At 41.6% G+C, this 13,921-nt stretch overlaps 1 long non-coding RNA gene across 1 annotated transcript in view; it reads right to left on the bottom strand.

Annotated features, from left to right (window-relative positions):
* LOC308056958 overlaps positions 1–13,921 on the bottom strand; it is a 68,635-nt gene that overhangs the window by 44,324 nt on the left and 10,390 nt on the right. The window lies entirely within an intron of this gene.

The following is a 13,921-nucleotide window of genomic DNA, read 5'->3' as shown; positions in this document are numbered from 1 at the left end:
ACTTACTTAAATATTTTTAGTTCAGACTCTTAACTATTTCTTGGGTATTAAACATGACTAAAGAAGATAACTTGAAAAAATTCCTAAGAATCTTTGAGGCCTCAGAGAACCTAACAACCTGCCAAGGTAACAGAAGACCACAAAGTAAAAGACATCGATGCAAGGGGGCTAACCCATAACCCAAATAACTTTCACCTTTCAATGTGACTCACCTGCAAAACAAAGAGTATCAAACATACACACAAATGTAACTGATGAAAAGAAGATAAAGTGGATGAGCAAGTCCCTTTTACTTTGTGATCTTTGTCTCTCATCTCCAATGCAGAAATGCTAATACTTAAGAAAGGTTGCAAGACTTTCATTCCAGGATGGGCACTGACTTACCTGCAACGTCAACATAGCTAGTTCAGAGCTGAGCAACACAATAAACATTGCTCCTTATCAATCCACACAACACAGAGATGACTGAAAAACTCAATATTGACCTTGTAGGAGGGAGAGGTAGAGATAGACACACTCAAATAAAACATCTTTACAAAAAACATATGGATATCAGGAATAATTGATTCTTAAATTCTCATTCTTCTTGTTCCAGTAAACCTATATCAATGCAGGATCATATGAGGATCAAAACTGAGCCTTTCCTAAAATGATGATTCCTACTGGACTGCCTTGACGTAATGCTGTGCCTTAGTATTAACACCTCAATACACATGTACCACCTCTCTTTCACACCTTCCTCTCTCCAGTGTCCACTGAGATTACATAGAACTTTAAGTCTTCCATGGAAAACCAAGACCATCATTTGTTTGGCAGCACTGTGTCCACAGAGCAGCCTTGGTATTGAGTGCAGTAACAGCTTTGAAGCCGTATGTTCGGCAGCTTTCTGGGAGAGGGAGATACAGAGGCAAGAAAGAAATATGACCCAGCTGCTGAAAAAAAAAAAAAAAAAAAAAAAAAGAAACCCTCATTTCATACTGAGTGACAAGATACAGCTTAGTCAAATGAATCCTTTTGTTTTCTCCCCAGAAAGACCTGTCTCATATTTATTTAGCCTCTGAGCTAAGTGTTGGCTATTAAACATGACCAAATGTATGCATTACCAATGCATATATTTCCTCAGGAATCATAACATGCAGTCTTATTCCCTCTTTACGATAAGCCTCTATTACATTTTCTTGTCAAGCCTGTCAGTGGATATGACTGCTGCCCTATTGCACATCAACTTCATCTCCCTGGGAGAATCAGATAATGGCAATCATTTTATTCCTAGGAAGATGCAAGGGAAAGAATTTGATCCACGCAAGACAAGAACTATGCCTTCACTGTAAACATAATCAGGATGAGCATGCATGTGGGACGCATAGACAACAACAAGGTTATCAAAGAGAGTCCAGATAGTTTAGCACAAGAGATCTGCTCCAACAGCTGTCCTCAACCAAGGCAGCACTGGCAAAGAGCCTGCAGCCCAGCAGAGACAGTCAACAGGGTTTGTCAAGATTTGCCTTTTTGATAAGTGTTTATTATTGGTTCCTGAAGTTCCAGCTGACTTAGAAAAAAAGGCTTAAAAGGTTTCTTTAAAATAATATGGTTTCAAAGCAAGTAGCAAAAGGTGAGGCCTTGTACAATCAACAGTAATTACAGCAAAACCTTGAATAACCTGGTGTTGAAGTTGATGACTTCCAAAGGCTTGAAGCCACTTTACTGAGCTCATGTATATGCCTTAAAATGAGCCATGTTTCAAGCACACCCATTATAGGTCATGGCCTTGAACTGGACTTTTAATTCCCTGTGCCATTAATTTTGCATCACCTGGCTGAAACTCCAGTGGCTGGTCTGTTACAGGTGCTCTATCTCTTCCACGCACTGAAAAGTGAGGGGTGGAAGTAAAACTTCACAGGCAAGCATTGGCTTGACATATCCTGACTTTGGAAGGCTTTACTTAGCAACTTAAACACTAAAAACCTAAAACCACAGGTTTTAAAAATGCAGTTACTTTCCTGCCCTATGTAAAAGGTTATGATTCCACATTTAAGTTTACGTGTTGGTGGAAGGAAGACAAATTATTAAGATCTTTCAATGAGGCCAGTTTCTTCCATGCTTTGAGAGCCTCTGGCACTGACCACGGCCACTGAGAACCTGGACTGGATTGAATGGAATGCAGAAATAGGCCCAAGCAACAATTTCTGGTTTTGTATGTTGAGCACAATTGACTGTTTTAAGTTGGGACTCTGCAGAGTTCTCATCAATAACACTATAATATTGTCACATTCAGAGAGCCCAAGGATCATACACTGTGTTAGAATGCAGTAATTTTCAGGTTTGACAGAAGCTGTAAAGGGGACAAGACATCTCATCAGTGTCACACAAATCCACCTTTTCAGATATTAGCTAGTAAAAATCTTTGTCCCCCCCAGTAAAATCCTTTCACATGCTATCATCTTCTTACAGACTCTTCTGATTACCTAAAATAAGCAAGCCTTCCTCTGGAGCTGGCAGGGCTGTTATTACCATTGTTACAAAGGATTTTTTCCCCCCACATCTCTTCTCTTCACACATCATCTTTTTGTTCAGCAGACACATAGCCAGCAAAAAGCAGACCTCAGACAATAGCAGCACTGGTGGGCTATCTCTAGGCCATTCCCATAAATGTATTTCTAGCTAGAAATTTCCCACATGACAGCTGTGCTGGAAGTGTAATTCCAAAACTGTGCCTATTGTGTTATCCCATAAATAAGTTCTGAGGACATCAGTTGAAAAGCATTTCATCGTTCTGCCACCCACACCTGCAGCTGCACAGGAGTTTCAATTCAGATAAAGTACCTACATTTTATGGAAACAGCAAGGAGAATTTCCATGGATTTAACAAAAAGCCTCAACTCAGAGAAAGTAAGTAAATTGGCACTAGGAACATTTTGCAAACAATTAACACATTAAGCCCTTTGGCTTTACTTTCTCTTGTTATTCTTAGCAACTGGTATTTCCAGGAGTGCAGATACACTTAGCATCATGACTGAACAACAGGTTTCTCTAGCGGGTAGTAACTGGAAGAAAATTATGCACATACTGGACTGGCCAGCTAGAAAACCTGCCTAGCTGCAAGTCATGCAGTGTCTACAATTCTGTCTTCATTAAAATCTTTTTTTACAAAAATCTTCTTTTTCATGGATGTCCACCAAGGCAGGCAATCTACATTAGTCACAATAATGCTGTTATGCTCTCACTAAAAAATATTAATCATTCCCTCAAAAATAGAGCTGTGTCATGAATTTTTCACTATACTGCTTGTCTGATTTTGTTTTCTTTAGCTTGCAAACTTTTATGTTCTCAATACTTAACATATGCGTGGGAACAGAAAGATGATCTGAAGGATTTTGATCCTCCGTTTTTATATATAAGTGAATGCACGTATCATCTGTCATAGTAAAATAGTTGCGGGTTTTTTAAATCTGAAAGCAATGTTAATACAAGAGTTAAACTGGTGGTAATTAAATATAATTATGTCTAAAAATCTGCTCAATTAAAACAAAGTAAATATTCACTAAAAGGGAAAGGGATCTTGAAATACATCTTCAGTTAGGCTTTTGTACTTTCTATATTGTTTTTAATGCTGAAATGTGGTAGCTTCTGACAGCACACGCTGTCTCAGCATGACAAACAGTTCAGAAATAGCCCTCTTACATGCTGGTCTCAAAAAGTGAGAATCTAGTGCTTCTCTCTTACTGATTTTAACTATGTATTGCACATGCAAGCCTCTGGAGAGGAAAGGTAATTATTACCTTAATACTGACAGAACTCCCTCTTCTTCCCATTCCAGGATATGGTGACGTTTTACAGAAAAGCATGGGCCCACCATACCCTCTCACCGACGTGTATAAAGGGAAGTAAACTAAAGCCTGTAGTCCCAAAAGCCAATCACAAACTTAATGATGAGTTGCAAAAGCTACCTGTAAACAAGCAAATAAAAAAGCCAGAGTCATCGTGCTATATTGCAGCTCCTCCTATTCGGCTGGCCAGATGCACATACATCAACATCTCATGATGCACAGTCTAACCCAGATATAGGCGACAACCCTTTTCACATGAAGTGCGGCTACAAAAACATTTTTAGGAGCAGCAGAAGTATGTGCCTTCTATGCTGGAGGAGCTAATACACAGATCACAAGACAATTTTCTTTTTAAGAGACCATATGCTTTTGTACAGCATATGTACAAATTTTTACAGCAGTATAAACTCACAGTGTTTGAGAGGGCCCAGGTGAGCATTAAAAGATCTAATTTCTACCTTTTCTATTTTCACTGGAGATCTTTCTGCAGTGGCAGGCCCTGGTTCTCCGGTCTGGACAGACAGCAGCACAGAAAGGCACCTGTTTGGATGCACTACCTGCAGAAACAAGCAGGTTTTCATAAGAATGAAAAATAACCTGAAAGAGCAGCAAGGGATCATGGGCTGAACTGAGGTACAGTGGCCTTTAATACAATTGCTCAGGAACAAAATGGGGTGATAGGATCTGAAACGCATTAAAAGAGTTTACAGAATTCAGAAGAAGGATGAGCAGGAACATTCTTCTTCCCTTCAGACCTTCAGCTTCTCATAGCCAGAGCTGGGTAGAGTTGGATGCTTGTCCTCTACACTGAAAAGATTCAGGATTGCAAGATTTTTGCCATTCCAAGGGAGTAATTCCCTGTCTGCACTCAGATTGCCTGGTTAATGGGAGATTGTATTCAGATCACTTCCCTGACTCACTCAAGCAGTAGCTGGCCTTAAGACCCAGCTGAACAGTGCAGACAAGTTTTAAATGATCGCTCTATTCAAGCAGACTTTGTCATCTTCATGTAAATCTACATCTGAAGGAACAGTCTGTATCAAAAAGGTAAAGAGTGGTGGTTTAATCATACTTATTACCACTGCCCACATACACTAAGCAGACCAGTAGGGGCTGGTTTACAGCCTTTCTGACCTGATTTGCTCAAAATAAAGTGATTTGAAATAGGCTTATCCAGCCTAAAACTGCCTGTGGAGATATGCTGAAAAACATCAAAGCAGAGAAAACCAGAGTGACCTGAAGAAAGTAGCAGATGAAATTCCAGTGAGTGAAAAATAATATACGTGGTGAAAAAATAACTTTAATATGTGTAATGATAGACTATGTTAACCAAAAGCATGTAGGAAAGCTAGTACACAAAAAACATCAGAGCTCAGTAATTATCAAACAAAACAAATAAAAGAAATTTTATGGAAGCAATATATGTCAAAGCAGATAATGTAATCACACTTTTGTACAAAACAATGACAGAGGTATTTTCTGGACTGCAGGTAGTTCATACCAACCCACCTCATGGTATAGGTAGAACCTAAAAAGGTACAGATGGAGGAGTCCAGGATAATAGCAGGTATTGGAAGAGCTTCTATAAAAGGAGAGACTAAATTAATTAATTTTTTTCATTTGATCTTTGTAGTTTGTCATACTGATTAAATCAAGTTAGTCTTAGGTTTATTCAACAGAACTTCTGGGCAAAGCTTAAGAAGAGAGGTAAATGAAAATTAAATGCTATAAAAACAAACCATGAAGAGAATATGGTAGAAGACTATAAAATTATAAGCACCATGAAAAAGGTTTGTAAAGAATGTTTTTTCACGTCTTCTCACAATACAAAAATAAGCAGACACCCAAAGAAATGGTCAGGCTTAAACAAAAGGAAGTGCTTTTTCCACATAACTTCTTAATTGAAGTGTGGAATTCATTACCACAGGAAGCTGTGGAGGCCACAGCATGAAAGGAACTGGGCGGGAGGAAAGAAAAGGGGTAGGGGTGGAGGGGGTTGGCGGGGACATGGGGGAGGGTTGGAGGATAAACTCAGCTGTGGCTGTTAGACACAATGGTCCGGCTGCAAACTTCAGCACAGGAAATTCTTAAACCATCAGTTACTAGAGGTAAGGATAATCACTTGCTACATCCCCTGTTCCTCATTCTCCTCTTTAAACTCTTATTGCAGTCCACTGCTTGCAACAGAATGCTGGGTTGGCTGAACCTGCAATTGATACATAATGAAGATACATAAGTTATTCTGGTCTTAAGTTACATTGCATTTATCATGGTGCAGGAAAATACTTGTGAGTTGCCACCATCAATTATGCTACCAAATCATATTTTGCAATTTGCATAGCTATCCAAAGCAAAAGAGGCAAAGAGGCAATTTTCTGAGGATGGAATAAGAAATCTTATAGCAACTACAAATTACATTCTTGTGAGGGAGATGCTACACAAAGGAAACCCTGAGTTTTGCATGATAGAAACCTCCTTCTGCAGTGAGCAGCACCTGGGGTCCTGTGTCTTTGCTGAACCTCCACAATTATGGAACGGCTACAGTTATACCTGCCTAGCTTCATCCAAAAGCACTCCAAGAGGAGCACTGAAAGTACTGACCCCTAGCTTTTAATTATATGAGTCTGAACAACATCTAGCCTTCATCAAATAACAAAAATACTAATCTAAATATCAAAAACATTGCCAAACAAATGTATCCAAGAGCTGCCCTTGCACTACCTAATCTGAACTCCTAAACTGAAAGGAATTTTTTTTGAATACTCATGGTTGCAGCAAAAAAAAAAGTCATGTCTTTTGATTCAGGAGGGCTAACCCCAGAAATGTAATGTTACTCAAGAAAAAAAGATCACAGATATTCCCAACTACTGCAAATGATGGGACATGCTGTAGTCTGCTGAGAGTCCATAAAATGCAAGTCATTAATGGCAAGCACTAAACTTTGTTTACAGATCCAGTTCCCTCATATTTCATTCAGGAGAATCTAATACCACATGGAGCAGAAGGCTTCTGGGATGGAACAGCAACATGCTATGGCATACAGTGCTGACAAGAGGGACAAAAAAAAGTCCAGGACACAAAAGCTCAGGGAGTGAGTCCCATCAAGCATCTTTCTGCTAATAAATAAAAAACTCTTCTGTGTTCTTTGGTATTGAATAGCAATGATGAGAGACTGATGGTAGCACGGGGCTGTCGGACACAAGGTGCAGGACTAGCCCATATTTAATTAGCTACATATTCAGGGCAACAAGCACCCAGGTACCATAACTACATGAGTAAAAGAACTTCATCAATTGTTCATACAGCTGTTTATGTGAAAAAGCATAGATAACTACATCAGACTTTAATGTACTCTGCTCAGAATCTGTATGCTGATTTTCAGATGTTCCTACAGACACATGAATTGCCTATTTTAAAGTAATATCCATCATTATTACTTTCCTCTACAAAATTGTAATTTAAAAGTCTCCTTTTGCATGGAGAAGCACGATAATGTCTGCTTAACTATCATTTCCTTTAGATTAAAACACTTATGGTTGGGTATTTGGTCACTATATTCATCTACTATTAAAAGTGTACTTAAAAAGAAAAAAAAAAAAAAGCACACACCCAAGTGATCAAAAGCAAGTTAACCGCTGAGGCTGACTTCTGATAAGAACCAACACAGTCAGCACTTTGCAGGCACGGCTGAGAAGAACCGGCACCAACAGAGAGGCTTTCTGTTGTCCTCTGATACTTGGATTAGACGATGTTTGTGCAAAGCCAAGCAGATTTTCTGACTGAAGCAGCCAGCCTGGTGTGGAGGGTGGGTGAGGAAGGAGGGGCGGGCAAGGGGCCTTGGGCAGTAGGAGCTGCCAGGTGGGAGTTCCTTTCTCCCCAGCTCCAAGTGCAGGAGGAACAATGCTGAGAAAGGCGGGTGGCTACACCCAGGTCAGCGGAAACAGACAGTCCCCCACCAGCGCTATCCCCCACCACGCCCTGGCTTTTCAATAAATCTACACGTTCACAGTTGTGAACTACGGAGCTTTATTTTCTTGCCTGACTTGGTGACTTCAAGGGGAAACATTAGAAGATAAAACCTGCTTACAGTGATAAACTACAAAGAGAACAGGTCTTATGCATTACTACTAGGCATGCCTTGGCTGACATCCCTGCAACCCCGACAGCTTTTCTTTTTCAAGGAGACCTGCAGTTATTGCAGTACATTCCAGGTGCCTGAGCTAGGCATGTGGTTATGCCACAGCACGCATGAGGGTAGGACCCCAGGTTTGGACCCAGTCCAAACATCCTTTTGCTGCAGCTCTCTCCTCCACGTCTGGGCAGAGCTCCCCACCTGACTACACTCCTCCTTGCTTTTCTCTGTGAATACCAATACGGGGTGGTTTCACATACACAGGGCAAATCTGGGCTGGCATCAGCAGATTATTGGTTTCTCCCAGCCCTTCGGGGTTTCTTATAGGGCGGTGCAAGAAGGTGCTCTACAAATTGAGTTAATTGTTCCTTCTTCTGTCAAGTTTGTGATTTTGGGAATCCAGGCATTGCTTACATGTAGCAACAGCACCCTGCATCACCGCATGGCAGATGAGGTTGGGGAAATGACTACAATGCAGCCTTTGCAATGGTACCCACAGGTCACTGTGGTTAGGATGCTCCCCCTGCCCCTGTCTGCTCCTCAGGACGTCAGCCCCATGCCCAGGCCCTGTGGCTGCAGCACTTCCCATGGCAGTTTTGTGCTGCTGGATGAATTAAACCTCCATTCCATAGCACTATGCTTGTCTGCAGCCTAAGCTATCAGCCCCAGAGCAGTGCAGTGCCTCTGTGGGCCTCGGAGATCTCCCCTGGGCAAGCCATTGCCTCTTACTTCATTCATGTCTTTGCAGCAGGTCTCAAGCACAAAATCTGTTCTGCTCTTTGTTGTCACTTACGCACAGCGTGCTGCATGGCCCTGCCCAGAGCAGCCCTCCCCTCTCGCTGCCAGCCCTGGAGTGTCAGTGACCTCTAGAGGCTCACATCTCACCTTGTGCTGTTCCTCAGCACACAGCCAGGACACGCTGCCACCACTGCTGCAGCAGATCCTGTCCATCCTGCCTGGAGAAAGAGCTGTTTGTGCAAACAGAGGCCAAGCTGCGGAAACACCGCCTATGTATTACATTTGTAAAATCTGCACTTGCTTTCGGGAGTGAGAAATACAACACAGAGTCCATCAAACACAGTGGGCAAAAACCAAGACAGGGGAGGACCTCCTAAGCACATCACCAGGCACAGCTGTCCACAGACATGGGCAATGCACTGCTCACACAAGGTTTAGCTCCTTGACAGCTGAGGAAAGAGCATGGACACTATGAAAAAGCTGTGAAGATCTCCTTCAGGGAACAGCTGAGGGAGGGGGTGTCCTCTATTAAACAGGGAGGCAGCAAAGGCCCTGGGCTGCTGACAGCACCGCAATCCACAAGTAGCTTCAGATGAACTACCTTGACACAAGTCTCTAGGTACACCTAACACACACCAAAAATCACAAAATGGCTCACTACCAAGGCAGGCAAATGCTGCACTGATTCCCTCTCTCACACACACTCACACTGGTCAGCAAGGGTCATGTTTCTGTTCTTAAATGGAAATGCATACATCGTCACTCTGTATTTTTATTTTTCAGAAAAAAAATCAAGAACAAAGAAATTCTGCATATGTCATATGCTTACTTGTCACATTTTTGTTCCCATTCCCCAGCACCACAAGTAGCTATAATGCAAGGCATATCCCCACCTGGAGGAACGGGGCTCTGAGCTGCAGGCTTCTGCTTCACAAGGATCATCAGCTGATGATGCAATTGCCAATCTGGAGTTTCCTGTAGGTTATTCTTTATTTAAATTCTTTGTCATCCATGACAGGACACAGCTTTTTTGCATGTTTTCCTAGAAATGTAAGGGTTTTCAAAACATGTGACAGCTTGACATGATAGTTGCTGGGGCCGTAGCCATTGTATACAGAGAGAACAACCAGGTGTGCAGTAGCCCATAGTCAGACATGACAGACTGACCCATACCTGGGCCACCACTGGCAGAGCCATCTAACTTAGAGCTGTTCAGCATAAGTCTGACGCATGTGCCCAAGTTTAACCATGGGCCCCATTATACAACTCCCCCAAGCACTTTGGCGATGCAGGACCTTCAAAACCCTGAGTATGCAGAAGAGAGGGTGCGGGTATATAGATATATATGGAATATACAGACAGTTCTTACAGTTCATTAAATGGTCCCTCTCTGTGCTACAGCTGCCTCAAATAACATTGACGGGTGGAGAAGAGGGAAGGGCTGATTAGAGAAGGGCATTTACATACACACAGAGGCATCCCACAAACCCTCAAATTCTTGGAGTGTCCTGGCTGAAATTGAAGCACCCAGCTATCAGCACATATTTCATGATAACTCAATAGCAGCAGCTCTTAAATACTGCTTTCCTTCCTGCATCTAAAAATGCTTGATAACCTGGACAAAAAAGAGCAGAGAGCACTTCAACTCATTCATAACTACTCCTCACAACGGACATACTCCAGATAAAAACATTGTGTATTTTAGTGAAAAATGCTGAGTACTGCTGGCTGGCTCAACCCCAAGTACCCAGCACAACGGTCCACCCTGCTGCACCATTTGATTCCCATTGAATCCAGCACACAGGCAACCTCACACCATCATTTCAGGCCTGCCCCTGACATCCTGCTCCTCAGTTTACTGCTGTCCTGCCCAAACCCATCCATCAGACAGTACATGGCCCATTCCTTTCTGTGAACCTTGCCTCAAAACTAAGCAAGAGGAGTGAAATTCCAGAGTACTCTTTTGCAAACATTTCTCATAGTCAGGACAGACTAAGCCAGTCTGACCAATTCTGCACCAAAACGATAGCAACTAAAGTCAATGGGTTATTCTTAAGCATGTTGTTAAGCAAGTGTCACAGAGGTAACAGTCCACCATCTCTCCTGCTCTTACCCTGTGTAAAAGCTTGCTGTAGGTTGCCTTTGTTCATGTTGCTCATGAATGCTCATCTTTACTTCCCCCTTGCAAATCTATTTCCGATGCAACCAGAGATTAAATGTATTTCTTATCAAGTCATCAAGTACAAAGCAACAATAACATAAGGTAATAAAATAGTCCATCAGTAACCTGCTGGGAGAGTAAGAAGGTCTGTTCTACAAACTTATTCGAAAAAAAGAAACAATTGTGACATCTCTAGCAGACCAAGAAATTGTCATACATGTTACTGATGCAACAATGTGCATCTTAAACAAAACCTCCTGTCTGTTCCAGGTTTATACATTAAAAGCTATGAGAACTTTCAAGTTCTCATATTGAGAAATATGAGGCTATTGCAAAGAGAAGCATTTTCTCTACCTTCTATAGCTAATTTTTCGTTGGTTTTGGTATTTCAGCCCAGCTCCCAGAGGGGAAGGAAAACTGAATCTTCATTTCATCCATATAATGATAGCTTACAACTGTGAGTAAAACTTGTAGAATCCAATTTCTGATGTCATGTCTGTGAAAAGAAAGTTTTATGCATGGAAGACAGTGAGGAGGAATTTTTTTTCAGATTGCCTGATGCTTCCTGGTCAGTGCCAGAAAATACACTTTCTCTCAGGTGCAGGAATGTGTCTTCACACAGAGGATTTCACCGAGTGTCTGAAAGGAAGAACTTGAATAAAACAGATGATGTTAAAATATATATATACATACCCATTTCTCTCCATGCACCAGTTTACTACTCTTCTCTACAGGCAGGCAAGATATATACTAGAGCAAGGAGGGGGGGAAAACAGGGGAAAAAATAAAAAAATAAAGGAAAAAAAAAACCAGAAACAGACCACCACCACCACGATATATTTACAACACCATGTGCAGTAACAGGTCTGGCTGGAACACATGTAGGAAAGCCTGCTGGAGCAATCATGTCATGTGTAGGGAGAGATGTCAAGTTTTCTTAGCCAAGGATTAGACAAATATGTTTGTTTCCAAATAAGCTTATCCTGCACACTGCCAGGAAATAGTTTAATGAAAACTGCCACTCAGCCCTGTGTCTTTTGCCATGAAGTAATGAAAAGAGCAGTGCTGCTAGAAGCACTGACAATGACCACTGATTTCTCAGTTATCTGCTGGAACTTGCTCCTGGTGCTTACCCAGCTCTACCTGACTGACCATGAGCTGTGATAAGATCTAACACTAAGAATAGCCCTAATCACTGATCAAACATTTCCCTCTTCAAGAAAACCAACCCGTTACAGGAAGTAAGAGCCTATTTCCAGAAATGTCCTGTATTTTTATTTGAGGTACTTAAAATGTTCTTGTTCAGTTGCATGATGAAGCAGAAAATCTGTGCAATCAAGTGTGGAAATGGCATGCTGAACACACTACAAAAATTAGCTTTGCCACATTTGTAAAGCTCAGAAAAACTCCTTGGATCATCCTCTGCTTTACCAGAAGCTGGGAAGTTGTATTTTGCAAGTCAATTTATATGGCTTTGTATTGACAGCACAGTTTAGGGGGAGGAGAAAGAGAAGAAGGGCTAGAAGGATGCATCCAGAGAAGCCTGTACACCAACCAATGTAAATGCAAACTAAAAGCAATGCAAAAGCAAGAGTAGCTTAAAAGAAGAAGGAATCAAAGCCAAAATGTAACTGCTCAGCAGAAGAAACCGAAGCAATCAGTGTTTCTTTTTCCTTGGAGGGGGCCTCCGTCAACTGCCTGTGAGAGCACAAACAAAGCAGATTAAAACCCAAACAAAACAGTATGGACCGTTGACTGTGGCTCAGGATGAAAAACTTGTTGATGAGATAAACGACAAGTAGTCGCTCATGTTTTGATAGCACAACAGCCTTACCTGCAAGATGCAGGCTGGCTGGTTGGGCCAGGACGGGGGCAAGGAGCAAAGGATGTCTCCCCATGGCCTCTCATGCCCCACACAGGGGAAGGTTTCCTTTGTTCACAGTTTCCTCTCCCTGCAATCCAAACAGAGACATGGGATTTTCCCCTCTGCACAGTCAAGACTAGCACTGCTGATAACAGGACTAAGACAACCCCAGGGCTGAGGCATTTCCCAGCCAGCACTCACAGGTGGCACAGATCAGAAACGCAGACTTTGAGTCAGGCGTGTGCTTTGCTGAGCTGAAGCCTAAGCTGCTGTCCCAGGGATGGTGGTACAAGGAATATTTCTTATCCTCAAAGACTCCAGCAGCGACTAGAAATGACCCAAGAAAAGCTGCTGTAACAGAAGCTGGCACAGAAGTACAAAGAGACTGAAGGCCTTTTTTGCCATCATCTCCAGGCTTTCTAAATCAAACCATCCTGAAAAATTTGCCTTTCTGAAGTTGAATGTAGTAGTTACAGAACATCTGGTATTTTGTTAAGCAAAAGCTCCTTCATAACACTCTATAATCAATACCAACCTTTTCCTTGTTTTTTATCAATTAGGTTTTATTATGCCTACTTTATTTTCTATTAAAAATACCATTTCACGTTTTGTCTTTCATCCTGCAGCTGAACATCACCAGCAACTACCAACAGCAAGTCTCAGTAATTCTGCATTTTCTGGGGCTTCACCTCCCCTTGTTGCCTCTAGGCTGTCCTCTGACAGCAATATTAATAATTTTATCGTTTGCTTTAGTAACACTATGTACTGCAGACATAAAAGTATCCACCATGGAGAGATGTTATTATCTCAAAACTCTAATGGAAGCCTCTGAGAATTACAAGTAGAGAGTAGTTAAAAATATCTTGCAGAGAAGCTATCAAAGTTGATATAACTTTTTTTGTGTGTTTTTTTTCCCAAGTAAGTTTTGCTTGCATTTTTAAATATTTAGGTGTTCTAAAAAGTAAGAAAGATATAAAAGAACAAATGTCAAGATTAGCAATAGTAAAGCATACCTTGACTTCTGCAAGGTTTTTCACAAGCAGTATTCTTGCATCAAACTAAAAATTTAGTGAACCACAGGGTAGGCTGGGAAAACCAAGGGATTAAAGATCAGGGACAGAAATACACAGCCCAGGTGGCAACCAGTTAGGGGAGTGACATTTTTCATGAGAGGCGGCTGCTACCGATGCTATTGAGCA

This window comes from Falco punctatus (assembly GCF_963210335.1).
Source record: "Falco punctatus genome assembly, chromosome: Z".
NCBI lineage: Eukaryota > Metazoa > Chordata > Aves > Falconiformes > Falconidae > Falco > Falco punctatus.
The sequence above is the reverse complement of the archived record's forward strand: the minus strand, read 5'-3'. Positions and strand labels throughout refer to the sequence as shown.